The sequence below is a fragment of the Rattus norvegicus genome, chromosome 2, assembly GCF_036323735.1.
Source record: "Rattus norvegicus strain BN/NHsdMcwi chromosome 2, GRCr8, whole genome shotgun sequence".
Taxonomy (NCBI): Eukaryota; Metazoa; Chordata; class Mammalia; order Rodentia; family Muridae; genus Rattus; species Rattus norvegicus.
In genome coordinates, this window is record NC_086020.1 from 242,325,894 (window position 1) to 242,350,396 (window position 24,503).

The 24,503-nt window shown below is 38.9% G+C and overlaps 1 long non-coding RNA gene across 3 annotated transcripts in view; it reads right to left on the reverse strand.

Moving 5' to 3' along the window:
- The window catches only part of LOC102548237 (uncharacterized), an 87,636-nt gene that overhangs the window by 24,849 nt on the left and 38,284 nt on the right, over window positions 1-24,503 (reverse strand). Inside the window, exon 1 of one of the 3 annotated variants that reach the window (XR_010064532.1) lies at window positions 22,784-23,178. The exons of the other annotated variants lie outside the window; for them this stretch is intronic. This is a non-coding gene — a long non-coding RNA (uncharacterized LOC102548237). Of the gene's footprint in view, window positions 1-22,783; window positions 23,179-24,503 lie in introns of those variants that run through there. 3 annotated transcript variants of the gene reach the window in all.

The window sequence follows — 24,503 nt, forward strand, 5'->3', positions numbered from 1 at the left end:
CCAGTGCAGATCAAAGAACACTGCTGTAGTCAAAAACAACATTGTGGTCAACCCAGCTGTAGTCAACCCCGATCTAGTCAACCCTGCTATAGTCAATACCACTGGAGCTAACCTCACTGTAGCAGTCAAAACTGCTCTAGTTAACACTGCTGTAGTTAACACTGCTCTGTTTCAGTATAATGGGCTTCTCCCAAAGCCAGCACAGCTTGGTGTAGTGTGAGAAATCATCCAGCTTTGCAGTCTCTCCCTCAGGAAGGCAAGGGAGCAGTGGCATACCTCTCAGGGATCCAGCTTTGATGAGTTGGCTGAATACGAAAGCTGTTTCACTTGGCCTAACATGAAGAATAGATGGAGATCTGGCAATCCATCAGAAGCCATAGAAATCAGATGAATGCCTGATACATTAATGGGATACCATCCAATAAGAAGTAGAGAATAAAAAAAAAAACAAAAAGAAAAAACAAAACGTAGAGAAGCTTTTTAACTGAAAAATTGCAAGCACAAGCCCAGAGTAGATTTTTTTTTATTATTTTTAAAAATATCAGGTATCCCCAGAGATTATAGACAGCTAAATAGAGAAGACTTTATCTTTTAGTTTATGGTAACATCTTTTTTTAATGCAAAGCCATATGAAATAGAATGAAAAAGATAGATAGATAGATAGATAGATAGATAGATAGATAGATAGATAGATAGATAGATAGATAGGAGTATGGTTCCAAAACAACCAGATAAATTTCTAGAAATCACCTCACATATAGATCTCCCTCATCTCTGTCAGAAGTTCCCAGCTCTACCAGTGACCACACTGTGACCAGGAAACGCTACCACCACTAACACTCCTTAGAGCCTGCCCACCTATCCCTAGCAGCACTCCCCATCTGTGTCTCTGAATCCTTGCCCACAACTGTGGGGGAAGTCTATTGGGCACCATACGGGCATTCAGAATCCCTGGTAGGATAGCCAAACACCGACAACAAATGCTTCCTCACAGCTTGCTAGGCTTTCCCAACAGCACTCCTCCCCTCTCTTCCCTTTTATACCCTACCCACAACTCCAGCAGAAGGCCCCTGTTTTACCAGAGACCAAGCAAGTACAGGTAACCCTAGAGGCCATACCAGTGCCTGAAATCCCAGAGGCCATGCTGGTTTTCAGAACACTAAAGGTCACATTAGTCCTGGATGCCCAGAGGTAATAGCAGTTTCCAGAATCCCAGAACCCCAGAATCTCAGAGGCAACACTGGTCTCCAAAATCCCAGAGGCCATTCGGGATGCCAAAACCCTAGAGAAAACATGCAACTGCTCCTGCAGAATTGCTGGTCACAAATACCAAAGGACACGGGGCCAGATGACCAAAGAGGAAATATAAACTATGGGGGGAAAACATCCATCCAGCAAAGATAAACTCAGAGTTTGGTAACTAATACTATAACTACCCCACACCCAGATTCTTAGAGGCCAGTGTTTGAAGACCATTAACAATAATCAGGACAATGTGACAACACCAGAGCCACACTATCCTTCTGCAGCACGCCCTGGGTCTTCCAACTTACCTGAAACATGAGAAAATGACTTTAAATATAACTTTAAGGAGGTGATAGAGAACATTAAAGAGGAAATGAAGAACACATTTCCTTATGAGAAATCCAGGAAAACAACAAAACAGTTGAAGAAAATGAATAGACCCCTTAAAGAAAGGCAAGAAGAAAACAAGCAAACAATGAAGGAAGTGAATAAAACTTTTCAAGACATGAATCTAGAAATAGAAGAAACAAAGAAGGCAGGAACTGGGCTCATCCCGGAGATAGAAAATCTAGGTATTTTCTAGCAAATAGGAACTACAGACATGAGCATCAGCAACAGAATACAAGACATGGGAGAGAGAAACTCAGATTTAGAAGATGTGGCAGAAGAAACTGGAACATGGGCCAAAGAAAATATTAAATCTAAAAATTTCCTGATAGGAAACATCTAAGAAATCCAGACCAAATTGAAGAATTTGAATTATTGAAGAGTAATTAAAATAGGTAGGTGGGAGCAAAGTAAAGGTACCTGTGGGTGAATTCTGATGTCTAAGATCTTAATTTAGGTTAGTCAGAATGGTATGCTCAAAGAGCCATCAGCAATTGGCACAATAAGTCATCTCTACAGTAATGAAATTCAATGATATATATATATATACATTATATATATTTAATGTTCAATTATTGTTTATTCTTTTTTCTCCATTGTTATTAAAATGGGCATTTCTTACTTACACTTCAATTGTTATTCCCCTTCCCGGTTTCTAGGCCAACATCCCCCTAACCCCTCCCCCTCCCCTTCTCTTTGGGTGTTCCCCTCCCCATGCTCCCCCCATTGCCGCCCTCCCCCCAACAATCACGTTCACTGGGGGTTCAGTCTTGGCAGGACCAAGGGCTTCCCCTTCCACTGGTGATCTTACTAGGATATTCATTGCTACCTATGGGGTCAGAGTCCAGGGTCAGTCCATGTATAGTCTTTAGGTAGTGGCTTAGTCCCTGGAAGCTCTGGTTGGTTGGCATTGTTGTTCATATGGGGCCTCAAGCCCCTTCAGCTCTTTCAGTCCTTTCTCTGATTCCTTCAACGGGGGTCCTATTCTCAGTTCAGTGGTTTGCTGCTGGCATTCGCCTCTGTATTTGCTGTATTCTGGCTGTGTCTCTCAGGAGTGATCTACATCCGGTTCCTGTCGGTCTGCACTTCTTTGCTTCATCCATCTTAAGTAGTTTGGTGGCTGTATATGTATGGGCCACATGTGGGGCAGGCTCTGAATGGGTGTTCCTTCTGCCTCTGTTCTAAACTTTGCCTCCCTATTCCCTCCCAAGGGTTTTCTTGTTCCCCTTTTAAAGAAGGAGTGAAGCATTCACATTTTGGTCATCCTTCTAGAGTTTTATGTGTTCCGTGCAGTTACGATAATTCAAGTGTTTGGGCTAATATCCACTTATCAATGAGTGCATACCATGTGTGTTTTTCTGTGATTGGGTTAGCTCACTCAGGATGCTATTTTCCAGTTCCATCCATTTGCCTATAAATTTCAAAAAGTCATTGTTTTTGATAGATGAGTAGTATCCATTGTGTAGATATACGAAATTTTATGTATCCATTCGTCTGTTGAAGGGTATCTGGGCTCTTTCCAGCTTCTGGCTATTATAAATAAGGCTGCTATGACCATAGTGGAACATGTGTCTTTGATATATGTTGGGGCATCTTTGGGTATATGCCCAAGAGAGGTATAGCTGGGTCCTCAGGTAGTGCAATGTCCAATTTTCTGAGGAAACTCCAGACTGATTTTCAGAATGGTTGTACCAGTCTGCAATCCCACCAACAATGGAGGAGTGTTCCTAGTTCTCCACATCCTCGCCAGTATCTCCTGTAAACTGAGTTTTTGATCTTAGCCATTCTCACTGGTGTGAGGTAGAATCTCAGGGTTGTTTTGATTTGCATTTCCCTTATGACTAAAGATGTTGAACATTTCTGTAGGTGTTGCTCAGCCATTTGGCATTCCTCAGCTGTGAATTCTTGGTTTAGCTCTGAACCCCAATTTTAATAGGGTTATTTTTCTCCCTACAGTCTAACATCGTGCATTCTTTTTATATTTTGGATATAAGCCCTCTATCAATTGTAGGATTTGTAAAGATCTTTTCCTAATCTATTGGTTGCCATTTTGCCCTAACAACAGTGTCCTTTGCCTTACAGAAACTTTGCAGTTTAATGAGATCCCATTTGTCTATTCTTGATCTTAGAGCATAAGCCATTAGCGTTTTGTTCAGTAAATTTTCTCCAGTGCCCATCTGTTCAAGATTCTTCCCCACTTTTTCTTCTATTGGTTTGAGTGTATCTGGTTTGATGTGGAGGTCCTTGATCTACATGGACTTAAGTTTTGTACAGCGTGATAAGAATGGATCGATCTGCAGTCTTCTAGATGCTGACCTCAGGTTGAACCAGCACCATTTGCTGAAAATGCTATTTTTTTTCCATTTGATGGTTTTGGCTCCTTTGTCAAAAATCATGTGACCATAGCTGTGTGGGTTCATTTCTGGGTCTTCAATTCTATTCCATTGGTCTATGTGTCTGTCTCTGTACCAATACCATACAGTTTTTATGACTATTGCTCTGTAATACTGCTTGAGTTCAGGGATAGTGATTCCCCCGGAAGTCTTTTATTGTTGAGGATAGTTTTAGCTATCCTGGGTTTTTTGTTATTCCACATGAATTTGGAAATTTTTCTGTCTATCTGTTTGAAGAATTGGGTTTGAATTTTGATGGGGATTGCATCGAATCTGTAGATCGCTTTTGGTAAAATGGCAATTTTTACTATATTAATCCTGCCAATCCATGAGCATGGGAGATCTTTCCATCTCCTGAGATCTTCTTCAATTTACTTCTTCAGAGGCTTGAAGTTCATATCATACAGATCTTTCACTTGCTTGGTTAAAGTCACACCGAAGTATTTTATATTATTTGGGACTATTATGAAGGGTGTCATTTCCCTAATTTCTTTCTCAGCTTGTTTCTCTTTTGTGTAGAGGAAGGCTATTAAGTTAATTTTATACCCAGCCACTTTACTGAAGGTGTTTATCAGGTTTAGTAGTTCTCTGGTGGAACTTTTGGGATCACTTAAATATAGTATGATATAGTAGTGATATTTTGACTACTTCCTTTCCAACCTGTATCCCTTTGATTTCCTTTTGTTGTCTGATTGCTCTGGCTAGGAATTTGAGAACTATATTGAATAAGGAGAGAGAGAGTGGGCAACCTTGTCTAGCCCCTGATATTCCTGGGATTGCTTCAAATTTCTCTCCATTTAGTTTAATATTAGCTACTGGTTTGCTGTATATGGCTTTTACTATGTTTAAGTATGGGCCTTGAATTCCTGTTCATTCCAGGACTTTTATCATGAAGGGGTGTTGAATTTTTTCAAATGCTTTCTCAGCATCTAATGAAATGATCATGTGGTTTTTATCTTTCAGTTGGTTTTTATAGTGGATTATGTTGATGGTTTTCCATATATTAAACCATCCTTGCATCCCTGGAATGAAGTCTACCTGATCATGATGGATGATTGTTTTGATGTGCTCTTGGATTCTGTTTGCAAGAATTTTATTGAGTATCTTTGCGTCGATATTCATAAAGGAAATTGGTCTGAAGTTCTTTTTCTTTGTTGGGTCTTTGTGTGGTTTAGGTATAAGAGTAATTGTGGCTTGACAGAAGGAATTTGGTAGCGCTCCATCTGTTTCACTTTTGTGGAATAGTTTGGATAGTACTGGTATGAAATCTTCTATTAAAATCTCATAGAATTCTGTACTGAACCCAGCTAGATCTGGGCTCTTTTTGGTTGGGAAACTTTTAATGACAACTTCTATTTCTTTAGAAGTTATGGAATTATTTAAATAGTTTATTTCTTCTTTATTTAACTTCAGTACCTGGTATCTGTCTAGGAAATTGTCCATTTCCTTCAGGCTTTCAAGTTTTGTTGAAATAGGCTTTTGTAGTAGGATCTGATGATTTTTTTGTATTTCCTCTGACTCTGTTATTATGCCTCCCTTTTCATTTCTGATTTTGTTAATTTGGACACACTCTCTGTGTCCTCTCGTTAGTCTGGCTAACAGTTTATCCATCTTGTTGATTTTCTCGAAGAACTAGCTTTTGGTTCTGTTGATTCTTTATATAGTCCTTTTTGTTCCTAATTGGTTGATTTCAGCTCTGAGTTTGATTATTTCCTGCCTTCTACTCCTCCTGGGTGTGCTTGCTTCTTTTTGTTCTAGAGGTTTTAGGTGTGCTGTCAAGCTGCTGATATATGCTCTTTCCTGTTTCTTTCTGCAGGCACTCAGACCTATGAGTTTTCCTCTTAGCACAGCTTTCATTATGCCCCATAAGTTTGGGTATGTTGTACCTTCATTTTCATTAAATTCTAAGAAGTCTTTAATTTCTTTCTTTATTCCTTCCTTAACCAGGTTATCATTGAGTAGAGCATTGTTCAACTTCCATGTATCTATGGGCATTCTTTCCTTATTGTTATTGAAGACTAGCTTTAGCCCATGATGGTCTGATAGGACACATGGGATTATTTCTATCTTTATCTGTTGAGGCCTGTTTTATGACTGATTATATGGTCAATTTCAAGAAAGTACCATGAGGTGGTGAGAAGAAGGTATATCCTTTTGTTTTAGGATAGAATGTTCTATCAATATCTGTTAAATACATTTGGTTCATGGCTTCTCTTAGTCTGTCTACGTCTCTGTTTAATTTCTGTTTCCATGATCTGTCCATTGATGAGAGTGGGGTGTTGAAATCTCCTACTATTTTTGTGTGAGTTGCAATGTGTTCTTTGAGCTTTAGTAAGGTTTCTTTTATGTATATGGGTGCCCTTGTATTTGGAGCATAGATATTTAGGATTAAGAGTTCATCTTGGTGGATTTTTGCTTTGATGTATATGAAGTGTCCTTCTTTATCTTTTTTGATGACTTTTGTTTGAAAATCGATTTTATTCGATATTAGAATGGCTACTCCAGCTTGCTTCTTCTGACCATTTGCTTGGAAAGTTGTTTTCCAGCCTTTCACTCTGAGGTAGTGTCTGTCTTTGTCTCTGAGGTGTGTTTCCTGTGTGCAGCAAAATGTTGGGTCCTCATTGCGTATGCAGTTTGTTAATCTGTGTCTTTTTATTGGCGAATTGAGTCCATTGATGTTGAAAGATATTAAGGAATAGTGATTGTTGCTTCCTGTTATGTTCATGTTTGGATGTGAGGTTGTTTGTGTTCTTGTCTTCTCTTTGTTTTGTTGCAAAACGATTAGTTTCTTGCTTTTTCTAGGGTGCATCTTGCCTCCATGTGTTGGGCTTTACCACTTATTATCCTTTGTAGGGCTGGCTTTGTAGAAAGATATTGTGTAAATTTGATTTTGTCATGGAATATCTTGGTTTCTCCATCTATGTTAATTGAGATTTTTGCTGGATACAGTAACCTGGGCTGGCATTTGTGTTCTCTTAGGGTCTGTATGACATCTGCCCAGCATCTTCTGGCTTTCATAGTCTCTGGTGAAAAGTCTGGTGTGATTCTGATAGGTTTGCCTTTATATGTTACTTGACCTTTTTCCCTTACTGCTTCTAATATTCTTTTTCTGTTTTGTGCATTTGGTGTTTTGACCATTATGTGACAGGAGGAGTTTCTTTTCTGGTCCAATCTATTTGGAGTTTTGTAGGCTTCTTGTATGTTTATGGGCATCTCTTTCTTTAGGTTAGGAAAGTTTTCTTCTATGATTTTGATGAAGATATTCACTGGTCCTTTGAGTTGCGAGTCTTCACTGTCTTCTATACCTATTATCCTTAGGTTTGATATTCTCATTGTGTCCTGGATTTCCTGTATGTCTTTGGCCAGTAGCTTTTTCCATTTTCCATTATCTTTGACAGCTGTGTTGATGATTTCTATGGAATCTTCTGCTCCTGAGATTCTCTCTTCTACCTTTTGTATTCTGTTGGTGATGCTTGTATCTACCGCTCCTTGTCTCTTCCTTTGTTTTTCTATATCCAGGGTTGTCTCCCTTTGTGCTTTCTTTATGCTTCTATTTCCATTTTTAATTCCTTCACCTGTTTCATTGTGTTTTCCTGTAATTCTTTCAGGGATTTTTGCATTTCCTCCCTATAGGCTTCTGCTTGTTTTTGTTTTCTTGCACTTCTCTAAGGGAATTCTTTATGTCTTTCTTGAAGTCCTCCATCATCATGATCAATTGTGATTTTAAATCTAGATCTTGCTTTTCAGGGGTGTTTGGATATTCAGTGTTTGCTTTGGTGGGAGAATTGGGCTCTGATGATGCCATTTAGTCTTTGTTTCCATTGCTTGGGTTCCTGAGCTTGCCTCTTGCCATCACGTTGTCTCTGGTGTTACCTTGTTCTGATATTTCTGACAGTGGCTAGACTGTCCTATAGGCCTGTGTGTCAGGAGTGCTGTAAACTTGTTTTCCTGTTCTCTTTCAGCCAGTTATGGAAACAGAGTGTTCTGCTTTCAGGCCTGTAGTCCTTCCTGTCTACTGGTCTTCAGGTGTTCCTGTGGGCATGTGTCCTGAGTCCAACAGGCAGGTCACTTGGAGCAGAAAATTGGTCTTACTTCTGGTCTCGGGCCTGAAGTCGCTCCTCAGAGCCAGGTTTCAGCTCTCTGTGAGGGCAGCAACCAGAATGGCCTGCCCTGTCTTCTCTCTGACCCTGTGCACAGGGGGCCCTGATAGCACTAGGGGTTTTCCTCTAGAGTCAGAAATGTGGGCAGAGAGTAGTCTCTTCTGGCTTCCCAGTCATGTCTGCCCCTCTGAAGGTCTAGCTCTCCCACCCAAGGGATTTAGGTGCAGGGGAGGTGTCTGGACCACAGTGTTGAGTGCCCCTATTTTCCTGTTCCCAGAGACCCTATACAGTTTCCTTGAGGGCCAGGGATGTGGGCAAGGGTGGGCAGTACTGGCGCTCTCTCCAGCTCTGCAGTCTCAGGAGTGCCCACCTGTCCAGGCTATGAGCTCTCTCTCCCATGGGATTTGGGAGCAGGGAGCTGTGGGCCAGGATCAGGAGGTTAGGGACCCAGCTAGAAACCGGAAGTGACTGGTCCCAGCGAAATTTTCCCTCTGTATGTCCTGAGTCCACCAGGCAGGTCACTTGGAGCAGAAAAGTTGGTCTTTCCTCTGGTCTCAGGTCTGGCGTCGCTCCTCAGAGCAGGGTTTCATCTCTCCATGAAGGCAACAACCAGAAAGGCCTGCCCTGCCTTCGCTCGGGACCCTGTGCACCAATGGTATATATTTTTTAAAGGTAAACTTCTACAGCTCCAGTAAGGAAAACTCTATTGCACTGAATTTTTAACACATACAGTGCTGGTGTTCTATATAAGTATTAACTCTTGGGCATGAGTAGCTTATGGGGGAGAGTTGAGGAAGTTAGTTTAAAATAAAACACAGTTTGTTTTATTCACATTTGCATTCTTTTCCTTTTTGTTAAACTGAGCAATCTTATTATGCAAGACACTATTTTAAAGTCTCATGATTATTTAGTAATAGATGTACACACCCAATAATTTCACCAATGTTTCTTATTAGTATCATATAGGAAAAAATATTAGATCTTATTTTGTATTTTTCATGTAATTTTAGGTGATTTAGGGTGTGTGTGTGTGTATACACATGCACAAGTTCACACATTTGCTTGTGTCTCATAATTTATGTAGCTGGGGCCTCAATCTACAATATAAAGTCATGACTTTAAATCAGGAATCAAAAGTAATAAAGCTATTAATCAACAAAAAAGAAAAGAAATAGGAGTATACCATCTCAAAGACCCAGAAAATATTTTTAACAAAATCATATAAGACGGACGTTCTAACCTTAAGGACAAAAAGCCTCTAAAGATTCAAGAAACTGCCAGAACCAGATAAATCCAACTAGAAAAGAAAGTCTCCCAAATGCATAATAATCAAAATACTAAAAATACAGAACAAACAATATTAAAAGCTAGAAGGGAAAAAGGCCAAGTAACAGATAAAGGCAGACCTGTTAGAATTACACCTGATTTCCCAAAGGAGAGTGTAAAAGCCAGAAGGGCCTGGGTAGATAGTTTGCAGATCCTAAGAGAGCACAGATGATGCCAGCCCAAACTGCTTAACACAGCAAAACTTTAAGTTACCATAGATGAAGAAAACTAGATATTCCACAACAATATCAAGTTTGTCTATCCACATCTAGCCCTACAGAAGGTACTAGAAGGAAAACTCCATTCCAAGGAGATAATTTCCCTGAAAATGCAGGAAATACATTATTTTAGACCAGTGAATTTGCACACGCATGCGCGCACACACACACACACACACACACACACACACACACACACACACAAAACCAAACCACCAACAAAATAACAGGAACTCACTATCTTTGGTTTTAGAGACCTAAAACATACTTGTATATACAGATAAGCACTGGAGAAGCCATGAAAGTTAAACATACAGCTTTACTGTTTCAGTGGATTTTGTCACAGGCACTTTTAAGCATCCAGTGAGATTATATCACATTTTTTCCCTTTCAGTTTATTTGTATGGTGGATTACATTGGCATATTTGTCCAGTACACCTTCATGATAAAAATCATTGCAAGATCAGGGATTTAAGGTACATACATAAACAAAATAAAGGCAATTTACAGCAAGCCTATAGACAACATCAAATTAAATGGAGAGAAACTTAAAATAATTCCACTATAATCAGGAACAAGGCAAGGCTGTCCAATTTCTCCATGTCTATTCAATTATAGTGCTTGAATTCTAGCTAGAGCAAAAAGACAACTAATAGAGATCAAGGGGATACAAATTGGAAAGGAAGAAGTGAGACGATTGCTAATCACATATGACATGTGATATAATAAGTTATATCATACAATATGATATGCAAAAGCTACCTAAAAGATTCTACCAGGGAACACTTAAAGCTGATAAATGCTTTCAATAAAAAGTGTTTACATACAAAACTAACACAAAAATATCTCACACACAAATGATAGGTTGAGAAGGAAATCAGAGAAACAAAACCCTTCATAATATCCACAAATAATAAAAATATCTTGATGCAACTCTAACTAAAAAGACCTGTATGACAAGAACTATAATCCTTTGAAGAAAGAAATTAAAGAAGATACCAGAAGATGGAAAAATCTCCCATGTGTGTGGATCAATAGGATTAACATAGAACAAATGGCCATGTTACCAAAAGCAGGCCACAGATTCAACATGAACCCCATTGAAAGGACAATACTAAACATTATGTGGTAAAATAAACCATTCAGGATAGCTAAAACAATCCTGAACATTAAGAGAAATGCAAGAAGTATCACTACTCCTACTCCTAATTGCAAGCTCTACTATGGAGCTATAGTAATAAAACTGCATACTATGGGAACAAAAACAGACAGGTTGACTAATGGAAACTAATAGAAAACCCAGACATACAGCCACAAACCAACTGGCAACTTTTTTTATTGGATATTTCTTCAATTACATTTCAAATGTTATTCCCTTTCCCAGTTCCATGTCCATAAGCCTCCTATATGATTCTCCTCTTCTTCTATAAGGGTGTTCCCCAACCCATCCACATCCCCCCACTTCCTGTCCCCTAACATTCCCCTACACTGGGGGATCCAGCCTTGGCAGTACCAAGGGTTTCTTCTTCCATTGGTGCCCAACAAGTCCATCCTCTGCTACATATGTAGCTAGAGCTATACATGGGTCAGTCCATGTATAATATTTGAGTAGTGATTTAGTCCCTGAGAGCTCAGGTTGGTTGACACTGTTGTTATGTGGTTGCAAGCCTCTTCAGCTCTTTCAATCCTTTCTTTAATTCCTCCAACGGGGGTCCTGTTCTCAGTTCAAAAGTTTGCTGCTAGTGTTTACCTCTGTATTTGACATGCTTTGTCTGTGTCTCTCAGGAGAGATCTATATCTGATCCGTTTCAGCATGGATTTCTTAGCTTCATCAATCTTATCTAAGTTTTGGTGGCTGTATATATATGGGTCACTTGTGGGGCAGGCTCTGAATGGGCATTACTTCAGTCTCTGCTCTAAACATTGTCTCCATATTTCCTCGTATGAATATTTTTCTTCCCCTTATAAGGACCAAAGCATCCACACTTTGGTCATCCTTCTTCTTGAGCTTCATGTGGTCTGTGGATTGCGTCTTGGGTAATTCAAGCTTTTGGGCTAATATGCACTTATCAATGAGTGCATACCAAGTGTGTTTTTCTGTGACTGTGTAATCTCACTCAGGATGATATTTTCTAGTTCAATCCATTTGCCTATGAATTTCACGAAGTCATTGTTTTTGATAGCTGAGTAGTACCCCATTGTGAAGATGTACCACATTTTCTGTATCCATTTCTCTGTTGAGGGGCTTCTTTCCAGCATCTGGTTATTAGAAATAGGACTGCTATGAACATAGTGGAGCACGTGTCTTTGTTGTATGTTGGAGCAACCTTTGGGAATATGCCCAAGAAAGGTATAGCTGGGTCCTCAGGTAGTGGGATGTCCAATTTCCTGAGGAAACCTCCAGACTGATTTCCAGTGTGGTTATACCAGTTTGCAATCCCATCAACAATGGAAGAGTGTTCCTCTTTCTCCACATCCTCGCCAGCTCGTGTGGTCACCTGAGATTTTGATTTAGCCACTACAACTGGTATGAGGTTTGTATCTGAGGGTTGTTTTGATTTGCATTTCCCTGATGACTAAGGATGTTGAACATTTCTTTAGGTGCTTCTCAGCCATTTGATATTCCTCAGCTATGAATTCTTTGATTATCTCTGTGCCCCATTTTTGATAGTTATTTGGCTCTCTGGAGTCTAAGTTCATGAGTTCTTTGTATATTTTGGATATTAGCCCTCTATCAGATGTAGGATTGGTAAAGATCTTTTCCCAATATGCTGGTTGCCATTTTGTCCTAATGCTGGTGTCCTTTGCCTTAAAGAAACTTTGCAGTTTTATGAGGTCCCATTTGTTGATTCTTGATCTTAGAGCATAAGACACTGGTGTTTTGTTCAGGAAATTTTTCCCATTGTCCATGTGTTGAGACTCTTCCCCACTTTTTGTCTATTAGTTTGAGTGTATCTGGTTTGATGTGGAGGTTCTTGATCCACGTGGACTTAAGCTTTGTACAGGGTGATAAGAATAGATTGATTTGCATTCTTTTACATGCTGACCTGCAGTTGAACCAGCACCACTTGTTGAAAATGCTTTTTTTCATTGGATGGTTTTAGCGCCTTTCTCAAAGATCAAGTGACCATGGGTGTGTGGGTTCATTTTTGGTTCTTCACTTCTATTCCACTGATCTATCTGCCTGTCTCTGTACCAATACTACATAGTTGTTATGACTATTGCTCTGTAATACTGCTTGAGGTCAGGGATGGTGTTTTCCCCAGAAGTTCTTTTACTGTTGAGATAGTTTTTGCTATCCTGTGTTTTTTTTATTCCAAATGAATTTGTAAATTGCTCTTTCTATTTATGAAGAATTGTGTTGGAATTTCAATGGGGATTGCATTGAATCTGTAGATTGCTTTTGGAAAAATGGCCAATTTTACTATATTAATCCTGCCAATCCATGAGCATGGGAAGCCTTTACATCTTCTGAGATCTTCTCCAATTTCTTTCTTCAGAAGCTTCAAGTTCTTGTCATACAGTTCTTTCACTTGCTTGGTTAAGGTCACACTGAGGTATATTATATTATTTTGAAGGATGTCCTTTCCCAAATTTCTTTCTCAGCCTATTTATCCTTTTAGTAGAGGAAGTCTACTGATTTGTTTGAGTTAATATTATACCCTGAAAGCTTGCTGAAGTTATCAGGTTTAGTAGTTCTCTGGTGGAACTTTTGGGATCACTTAAATATACAATCATATCATCTGCATAGTGATATTTTGACTTCTTCCTTTCCAATTTGTATCCTTTTACCTTTCGTTGTCTGCTCTGGCTAGGACTTCGAGTACTATTTTGAATAGGTAGGGAGAGAGTGTGCAGCCTTGTCATCCCTGATTTTACTGGAATTGCTTCAAGTTTCTCTCCCTTTAGCTTGATGTTAGCTGTGGATTTGCTGTATATTGCTTTTTACTATGTTTAGATATGGGCCTTGAATTCCTGATCTTTCCAAACTTTTATCAGTAAGAGGTATTGAATTTTGTCAAATGTTTTTTAGCATCTAATGAAGTAATCATGTGCTTTTATATTTGAGTTTGTGTATATAGTGGATTATGTTGATGGATTTCCGTATATTGAACCATCCCTGCATCCTTGGGATGAAACCTACTTGATCATGATGGATGATCATTTTGATGTGTTCTTGGATTCAGATTGCAAGAATTTTATTGATTATTTTTGCATTGATATTCATAAGGGAAATTGGTCTAAAATTCTCCTTCTTTATTGGGTCTTTGTGGGGTTTAGGTTTAAGAGTAATTGTGACTTCATAGAAGGAATTTGTTAGCACTCTGACTGTTTCTATTTTGTGGAATACTTTGCACAGTATAGCTATGATGTCTTCTATGAAGGTCTGATTTAATTTTGCACTAAAACCATCTGGTCCTGGGCTCTTTTTGGTTGGGAGGCTTTTAATAACCACTTCTATTTCTTTAGGAGTTATGGGGGTTGTTTTGATGGTCTCTTTGTTCCTGATTTAATTTTGGTACCTGGTACTTTTATAGAAAATTGTCCATTTCCTCCAGATTTTCCAGTTTTGTTGAATAGAAGGATCTGATGATTTTTTTGAATGTCCTCTGATTCTGTTGTTATATCTCCCTTTTCATTTCTGATTTTGTTAATTTGGATACACTCTCTGTGCCCTCTGGCTAGTCGGGCTAAGGGTTTATCTATCTTGGTGATTTTTCTCAAAGAACCAGCTCCTGGTTTTGTTGATTCTTTCTATACTCCTTTTTGTTTCTACTTGCTTGATTTCAGCTCTGAGTTTGATTATTTCCTGCCTTCTACTCCTCATGGGTGTATTTGCTTCTTTTTGTTCTAGAGCTTTTAGGTGTGCTCTCAGGCTGCTGGTATATGCTCTCTCCTGTTTCTTTCTGCAGGCACTCAGAGCTATGAGTTTTCTTCTTAGCACAGCTTTCATTGTGTCCCATCAGTCTGGTTATGTTGTACCTTCATTTTCATTAAATTCTAAGAAGTCTTTAATTTCTTTTTCTATTTCTTCCTTCACCAAGTTATCTTTGAGTAGAGCACTGTTCAACTTCCATGTATTTGTGGCATTCTGCTGTCTGTGTTGTTATTGATGACCAGCCTTATTTTGTGGTGATCTGATAGGATGCATGGGGCTATTTCTATCTTCCTGTATCTGCTAGTGCCTGTTTTGTGACAGATTATATGGTCAAATTTGAGGAAAGTACCATGAGGTGGTGAGATGAAGGTATATCCTTTTGTTTTAGAATGGAATGTTCTATCAATATCTGTTAAGTCCATTTGGATTATAACTTCTGTTAATTTCCTGTTTAATTTCTGTTTCCATGATCTGTCCATTGATGAGAGTGGGGTGTTGAAATCTACTATTATTGTGTGAGGTACAATGTGTGCTCTGAGTTTTAGTAAGGTTTCTTTTATGAATGTAGTTGCTCTTGCATTTGGAGCATAGATATTTAAGATTGAGTGTTCATCTTGGTAGATTTTTCCTTTGAAGAATATGAAGCATCCTTCCTTTCCTTTTTTGATGACTTTTGGTTGAAAGTCGATCTTTATTGATATTAGAATGCATACTTCAGCTTGTTTGTTGGGACCTTTTGCTTGGAAAGTTGTTTTCCAGCCTTTTACTCTGAGTAAAAGTGTCTGTCTTCGTCTCTGAGGTGTGCTTTCTGTATGCAGCAAAATGCTGAGTCCTCTTCATATCTTGTCTGTTAGCCTATATCTTCTTATTGGGGATTTGAGTCCATTTATATTAAGAGATATTAAGCAATAGTGATTGTTGCTTCCTTCTATCTTCATTGTTAAAGGTGGAATTATGTTTGTGTGTCTCTCTTCTTTTGGTTTCATTGCAAGGGGATTACTTTTTTGCTTTTTATGGTGTAGTTCCCCTCCTATATTGGAGTTTTCCATCTATCATCCTTTGTAGGGCTGGATTTGGAGAAAGGTGTTGTGTAAATTTGGTTTTGTTATGGAATATCTTACTTTCTACATCTGAGTTAATTGAGAGTTTTGATTGATATAGTAACCTGGTCTGGCATTTGTGATCTCTTAGGGTCTGTATGACATCTGTCCAGGATCTTCTGGCTTTCATAGTCTTTGGTGAGAAGTCTGGTGTAATTCTGATAGGTCTGCCTTTATATATTACTTGACCTTTTTCCTTTACTGCTTTTAATATTCTTTGTTTTGTGCATTTGGTGTTTTGACTATCATGTGACAGGAGGAATTTCTTTTCTGGTCTAATATATTTGGAGTTCTGTAGGCTTCTTGTATGTTAGGTTAGGGAAGTTTTGTTCTACGATTTTGTTGAAGATATTTACTGGCCCTATAATTTGGGAGTCTTCAATACCGATTATCCTTAGGTTTGATCCTCTCATTGTTTCCTTTATTTCCTGTATGTTTTAGGCCAGGAGCTTTTTGTGTTTTACATTATCTTTGATAGTTGTGTCAATGTTTTCTATGGTATCTTCTGCCCCTGAGGTTCTCTCTTCTGTCTCTTCTATTCTGTTGGTGAAGCTTCCATCTCTGACCCCTGATCTCTTCCCTAAGTTTTCTAGCTCCAGGGTTGTATCCCTTTGTGCTTTCTTTATTGTTTCTATTTTTAAATCCTAGATTGTTTTGCCCACCTTTTCACCTGTATTTTTGTGTTTTTCTGTAATTATTTAAGGAAATTTTGTGTTTCCCCTTCAAGGGCTTCTACTTGTTTACTTGTGTTGTTCAGTATCTTTTTAAGGGAATTATTTATGTCCTTCTTATAATCCTCCATCATCATCATTAAATGTGATTTTAAATCTAAATCTTGTTTTCCAGTATGTTTGGATATCCAGTATTCGCTTTTGGGGGAGAACTGGGCTCTGATGATGCCAAGTAGTCTTGGTTTCTGTTGCTTAGATTCCTCCTCTTGCCTCTTGCCATCAGGTTGTCTCTGGTGTTATCTTGTCTTGCTGGTTTTGACAGTGGCTTGACCCTCCTATAGGGCTGTGTATTAGCACTCCTGTAGACCTGTTTTTCTGTTTTCTTTCAGCTGGTACTGGGAACAGTGTGCTCTTCTCTCAGGTGTGTAGGCACTCCTTGTGACTGTCTTTCAGCTCTTGGAGCAGCCAGGAGCTGGAAGGTTACTGCCCCTAACTGCTCCCAGGTCCCTGAACCCCAGGGGCACAGCTGACACTAGGTAATTTGCTCTTGGGTCAGGATGTGAGCAGAGGGTAGTCTCCTCTGATTTCTCAGGAGTGTTCACACTTATAAGGGTCCAGCTCTCTTCCCTATGGGATTTGGATGCAGGGAAGCTATTTGACCAGTTCAGTTCAATTCTCGGTGCAGACCAGAACCCAACTTATTTTTTTAAATAAAGAAGCCAAAATCATACAGTGGAAAAAAGTTATATTAAAAAATGGTGCTGATTACCTGGATGTTGGCAGGTAGAAGAATGCAATTAGATCCATATCTATCACCCAGTAAAAACTCAAGTCCATGTGGATCAAAGACCTCAATAAAATCATATACACTGAATCTGATAGATAAGAAAGTGGGAAATAGCCTTGAATGAATTGACAGAAGAGACTTCTTCCTGAAGAGAACACCAATAGTGCAGAAACTAAGATCAACAATAAATGGTATCTCTTGAAACTGAAAAATCTTCTTTAAGGCAAAGAACACTGTCAAGAGGATGAAATGGCAGCCTACTGAATGGGAAGACATTTTCACTAACTGCACATTTGACTGAGGGCCAATTTTTAAAATATATAAAGAAAGAACTTGGGAAGCTAAATATCTACAACCAAATAATCCAATTTTAAAACGTGGTCCAAATCTAAACAGAAATATCAACAGAGGAATCTGAAATGGTTGTGAAACCCTTTAAGAAATGTTCAGCATCCTTAACTATTAGGGAAATGAAAATTAAAACTACTTTGAGATTCCAGCCTACATCTGTCAGAATGGGTAAGATCAATGACACAAGTGACAGCTCATGCTGGTAAGGACATGTAGCAAGGGGAACACGCCTTCATTGCCAGTGAGAGTACAAATTTGTATACCTACTTTGGTTATCAATATGGTGGTTTCACAGATAATTGGAAATCAATCTACCTCAAAAGTCAATTATACCACTCCTGGGAATATAACCAAAGGATGCTCATATATACTACAAGAACCTTTGCTCAACTACACTTACAGCACCTTTATTCATAATAGTCAGAAACTGGAAATGACCTATATGTCCCTCAGCCAAAGAATAAATAAAGGATATGTGGTACATTTACACAGTGTATTGTTACTCAGATGTTAAAAAATGACATCATGAAATTTGCTGGCAATGGATGGGTCTAGAAACAAATTATACTGAGTGAGGCAAACCAGAACTAGTCCCACAAAAACAAACATGGTTTATATATACACTTCCAGTGGATATTAGATGTAAAGTATAACTATGTTATAATCCACAGACTCTGAGATGCTAAGTAACAAGTAGGGCTTAGAGGGGATACAGGAATCTCCCTGGGAGAGAGAACTAAAATAGATAGTGTGGGTGAACTAAGGGTGGGTTAGGGTAGGAAAACAGAAGAAATCAAGCTTTAGAGGATGAAGAATGAGGTCTGGGAAAGACATTGGTATTGGTGTGGCATTTATGGGGAAAGATCAACACTTAGTACAATAGAAACTTCTAGGAATATATTAGGGTGACCCTAGCTGAGACTCCTAGCAGGGGTGATAAGGAGTCTGAATAGACCATTTCCTGTAACTAGGAAAATGGAGGAACTGAGGCACCAACAGAGCCACAAAACGTATGACATACAATTTATCCTTCCTACAAGATGTGCCTTAGTAAATAAATTATGAGTGTTGTCACATAAATTATGAGTGTTGTCAACGAAGACTGGTCCAGCTTGAGACCCATGCCAGGGAAAGGAATGCATCCCTGGAACTAACTGGAGGACCAGGATAATGAGCCCTAGGTCAGAACCAAACACAACTGGCCAAAAAAAAGTGTTCAATGAAATGATCCCTAATGATATTCTGCTATACTCATAGACTGGTGCCTAGCCCAATGGTCATCAGAAGGACTTTATACAGCAACTGTTGAAGACAGATGCAGATCCTCACAGCCAAAGGTTAGGTGAAATTCTAGTAATCCTGGGGAAGGGAGGACAAAATAGGAACTACAGGGCTCAAGGACACCACAAAAACACAAAATTAGCTAACTTGGATTCCTATGTGCTAATGGAGCTGACAATCATGGAACTTGCATGGTTCTGACTTATGCCCTCTGCATATATGTTATTGTTGTGTATTTTGGTCTTCTTGTGGGACTCCTAAGAGTAAGAGCATGGGAGTATGGTTTTATCTGACACTTTTGCCTGCTTTCAAGATACCCTTCCTCCTACTGGTTGCCTCATTTAGCCTTAATATGAGGGTAGATGGCTAGTTTTACTGTGAGGTCTGTACTTTTATAAAAGGTATTAGAATATATGAATGGGGGAAAGGAGAAGTGGGGAGAGGGAGTGGGAGAAGAGGGGTTAACTGTGGTTGAGATGCAATATATGAGAGAAAGTACAGATTAATTAAAATAAAAAGAAATACAGAAATTCATGACAAAGAGCTGAAAATACTGGCCTTAAAGAAGGTTGGTAATGGCCGGAGGAGATAGATTATCACAGGCTGCTCTTCCAGGTTTGATTCCCAGCACCCATGAGTTGCTCACAGGTGGGCAACTCCAGTCCCAAATGGACCTAATGCTGTCTTCTGTTCTCTGCATCTTCCAAACACACAAATGGTGCCTATATATACATGTGGGCAAAAGAAGCATACCTATAGTGTAAAAGTAAGTTAAAAAGAATCTGAGTGACATAAGAAAAGAAAGGCAACTAAATTAACCAGGAAAATGATACCGGAAAAAAAAATGAACCCATGGACATGGAAAAAGCCATTACAAACAAACAAACAAACAAACAAAATTTCAGAGCTGAATTTGTAAATAATGAGAAGCTGGAGAATCCAGTGTTCCAAAGCAAAGAAGATTAAGAAGAAAGTATGCTGCTGTTGCTTCTTCTTCTTCTTCTTCTTCTTCTTCTTCTTCTTCTTCTTCTTCTTCTTCTTCTTCTTCTTCTTCTTCTCTTTCTTCCTGCCTTCCTTCCTTTCCTCCTCCTCCTCTTCCTCCTCTTCCTCCTCCTCGTCCTCCTTCTCCTCTTCTTCTTCTTCCTCTTCTTCTTCTTCTTCTTCTTCTTCTTCTTCTTCTTCTTCTTCTTCTTCTTCTTCTTCTTCTTCTTCTTCTGGAAAAGATTGGTCTTGGTGTTAAGTGTTCCAAGGAGGTTGCCACTGCCATCCAAGGGGCCACAATTTTGGCCAAACTTTCTGTTGTCTCTGTGCAGAATTTCTATTGGGGGAACAAGAGTGACAAGCCCCACACTGTTACATGCAAGATGATAGGCCACTGTGGTTCTTTGCTGGTGAGTTCTATCCCTGCCACCAGGGGCACTGGCATTGTCTCTGTTCCTGTGCCCAAAAAGTTCCTGATGATGGCCAGTATAGATGACTGTTACATTTCAATCAGAGGCTGTACTGCCAACCTGGACAACTTTGCCAAGGCTACCTTTGATGCCATTTCTAAGATGTACAGCTACCTGACCCCTGACCTCTGGAAAGAGACTGTTCTTACCAGGTCTCCTTATCAGGAATTTACTGACCACCTTGAGAAAACCCACACCAGAGTCTCCGTTCAGAGGACCCAGGCTCTAGCTGTGGCTACCACATAAGTGTTTTTATACAAGACAAATAAATGAATTAAGTCTGTTTTTTTTTTAAGAAGACAAAGAAAAAGCAGAAGGAGAAAGAGAAGGAGGAAGGAAATGGAGAAGGAGGAGGAGGAGGAGGAGGAGGAGGAGGAGGAGGAGGAGGAGGAGGAGGAGGAGGAGGAAAGTATGCCAATTTGACCATGGGGCTACACAGGAGGAAAAAAATAATAAATTCTGCATACTCTTTTGTGAGAATTGATACAAGAAGAATGCTGTTAGAATTTTATCAAATACCACCTAATAATTAACTCAACAAAGAGTCTAAGACAATACATTTAGAGCTCAGGACATAGAACTTAGAAGTGATCACACAGATGATACCAAAAACAGAGGGTGGAACAGAAACAAGCAACGAGAGCTAAATGAATCAACCCTACCCCCTTCAAAAACTCTGTAGTCATCATGCATGCATGTGGTGAATGTACATGCAGTTAGGTAAAATCAGTCTCAAAAGTAAAGTAAATATATCCAACACAAAATTTAAATGTTATTTTGTGGCTGCAGACTATTATTATTCAACTAACTTTACTAAAAAAACCCCAATAATTATGAATAAAGTGTTCTATTGAACAAAATACTATGGCATAAACTTGATCTTACATCTAGAAAGCAGCAGTAATATTGTTTTCTACAAAATAAAAGCACATCTTTGTATGGAAGACATAATGTCCATATATGATTGCTATGATTTTATCAGACATATTTATACAGTAATGGTGTTGAAACTTTTCGTGTATTGTGCTTGTGAACTTGGGGTTAAACTAAAATGTGCTCTTTGGTGTGGAGGTTGATCTTATTTTCTTTTTAAATCTAAAAAATGTCACTTCACGTAAAATTGTTAATTTTGCAACATTTTAATCTATCTTATAATTATAACATATTGCCAATCTTTAATACTCCTGACTATAGTTATTTTTGCCCACAGAATGAAATATCCCATAGAATGGTATAATTGTCTTACTTTTTGACCACTTTGCTTGCAATTACGTTATCATTTATTTTCTTTATTTCAGAGCCTCGTATCACCCAACATGGACAATAGTGATAAATTTTTTTAATGTAAAATTTATAAACACCCTTGGAAAGAGAGCAAGGGTTTATCATTTGTGTACCACTTTATTTGGCCTTTTTGAGTGTTTAGTATCAGGTATTATTATAAGACAAAAGGATGTTTCTTCAAAAATATTTATTACCTTATTAAGGTAAACTGTCTTCCCTGCTGGTGGACGATATTTTATAGAAAAAAAAATCTGTACTCCTATAAACTTCACCGTTGGAGGCCAGCCACATTTTAGCTGACAACACCATAGCCATTACTTTCGTTCCCATTTTAAGGACAGTCGTAGCAGCACTTCAATTAACCAATTAATCAAAATGATATTCAAGTTTCTGCACATCCAGTCAGTAAGGGTTCTCTCCCTGGCACATTATTTCAAATGAGTGCTACCTCCTGCTATGGTGGGTGTTCAACTGGCCTAGAAAAGCATCACACTTAGCACTTTTGCTTGCAATGAGAAAAGTTAACCACACTGACACTTAAGTGGCCATAATTAGTCCACTGAGATTAATTTGGGAACTCTGTACCTCTTGGAAGGCCATTGTCACGTACTTCTAGCACCTTCTAAATTGCGATAGTTCATTGGTTCATTTTCCAAATAGCGTTCTCAGTTATAGTGTCGAGAAGCTCAATTTTGAAAAAATGAAAACCTTAGGTAATACAGAAAATAGTCTCACTCGAGGAGGCTCCACGGGCAGATGTCCAAATTCAGTGTTTTTGTTTCTGTGAAACATGATCAGGTACAAAAACAAAATCTTTTAAAAATAAAAAAATAAAGAAAAGTAAAATACTTAAAAAAAAACCAGATGTGAGACTGCAGAGATCAAAACCATTAAATAAAAGCAAACCAAGCCTTCCTAACACCATTTCAACACTGCCAGGTGTCCATTATGATAGAAAAAAATTACAATGAAATCCTGTGAGTTTTGGATGACACATGTAATATTGATAATTTATATGTGCAATTTTATTTTTCATGAATTTGCATATTAATAGAAAAGCACCATGCTGTATACCTGTTTTGTGAAGGTTTTACATCAAACAGTTTACTGTTAAAACCCAGAGTACTCAGAAAACTTAAACTTTAGACAAATTTCTCTTAAAATCTGGGAATTCATACTGTTCTTTTTGCTGTTAAGCCAGTAGAGACTGGAATAGAGGACATGTGGAGGCCGGTGTTCTGTCTTTTTTATCTAGCTAGAGATACCCAGGAAAGGGAACCTAAACTGAGAGAACGCCCCTCAAGACTGACCTGTAAACATCTTCTTGCTTAATAACTGAAGGCCAAGCTCACTGTGGGCAGTGCCCTGCCTGGGCTGATGGTCTCGGATGATTTAATAAGTCAGGCTGAGAGATCAGGAGAAGCACCTAAGTAAGGAGCATTCCTTACTTACTCCGCTGTTAGTTCCTGTGTCCCTAAATGAGGAGCGTCGTCCCTTTCCTCGGTGGCTTCCTTTGTTAGCTCTGCATCCGGGTTCCTGTCTCGAGTCCCCGTGTTCATCTCCCTTGATAGCGCACTGAGATGTGGGAATGCAAGCTCAATGAAACGCTTCCTTCCCTCAAGCTGCTTTTCAGTCACAGTGTTTTAATCACAGAAATATAAATCCCAACCAAGACGGGGCCTGTCGGTTTTGCCTATGAACTAAACATTCATGTTTCTACGTTGAGTTTTTTAAAACCAGAGAAACATTTGCCGTTGCAATCAGTTGGAATAGTGTCAGAATCCTGCTAGAATGTTCCCATACTCAGAATATGTTACTCCGGATATACCCTTTCCACATGTGGAAGCGTGAAGTGGTAGCTGTTTAAACACATCACAGGGCACAAACCATGTATTTGGACGTCTGTTTTTGCCCAGCTCTCGGCAGTAGTTAGCTCTACCTGTAAGCCACTGGTTACCAAGAAGCTCATTTACTGTGGAATCAAACTGCCCCTGGCCCCACTGTGTTGGAATGAACAGGGCAACTCAAAAGAAATTCTCATAGCCACTGTACTGCCATTGACCGACTTTGAACACCTTCCTTGAGCCAGTTAAGCTTGTTCGAGTCACAGAGTTATTTGGGGGACACCTTCGAACAAAAGAGATGTTGAGAATTCCACACCTCCTATCCCCCCAAAAAAGAGTTTCTGCTCTCAGAGAAAGCAATAAAGCAGAAGTAAAATACTTAAGCCTTAGAAGGGAAATCATGTTCCTTCGAATATTCGGGGTAAAATCAAGACTACCAGTAAATTCTCTCAAAATGTTCCTCCAAATCAAGCACTTTCCATTTTCAGTTTCTGACTGATTTATCTTTGAAATGCAGTCATGAACTACCAAATTCTCCATGACAACACAACTATGGTCTGAGATTAAGCATCAGTGTTGCAAGATTATTTAAACAGAAATCTATTCAAAGTCCGGTAGGATAAATAACTGAACTCATTGGATTTTTTGATTGGGGGATTTTTGCCTTTTTTTTTTTCGTTTATTGTCAATGCTGCTGCTGCTGCTGCTGCTGCTGCTGCTGCTGCTGTTGCTTGTTTGAAATACAAGAATGAAGATCCCAGTGCCTAGCATATACTAAGCAAACCCTCTTATCACACACTTTTATTCCCTGCCTCAGGGCTTTGGATTTCTTTGAAATAATTTATAACAGAATTAATAGGTAATTGAAGTACATCGAAAGAGTATGTCTAAAGTAATCAATTTGATCTACAGGGTATACAGAACTTAGAGCACTTACAGAAAATATGGGCCTGGCGACATAGAAATGTGCATGTTTTTTGTTCCCTGTTTTGTTTGTTTTGATGTTGTTTTTGTTTTTATTTATTTTTTTTGAGACATGGAAGAAACATCCCAGGACCTCCTGGGTACACTGCTGTAAAGACGGTCATATAAAAATTGCTATTGGTGTTGAAGAATTAGTGATTAGATCCTCTGAATTAAATTCAGCAGCGATGAACTTAGTTTAAAATATTTCCAGTGGCTACCA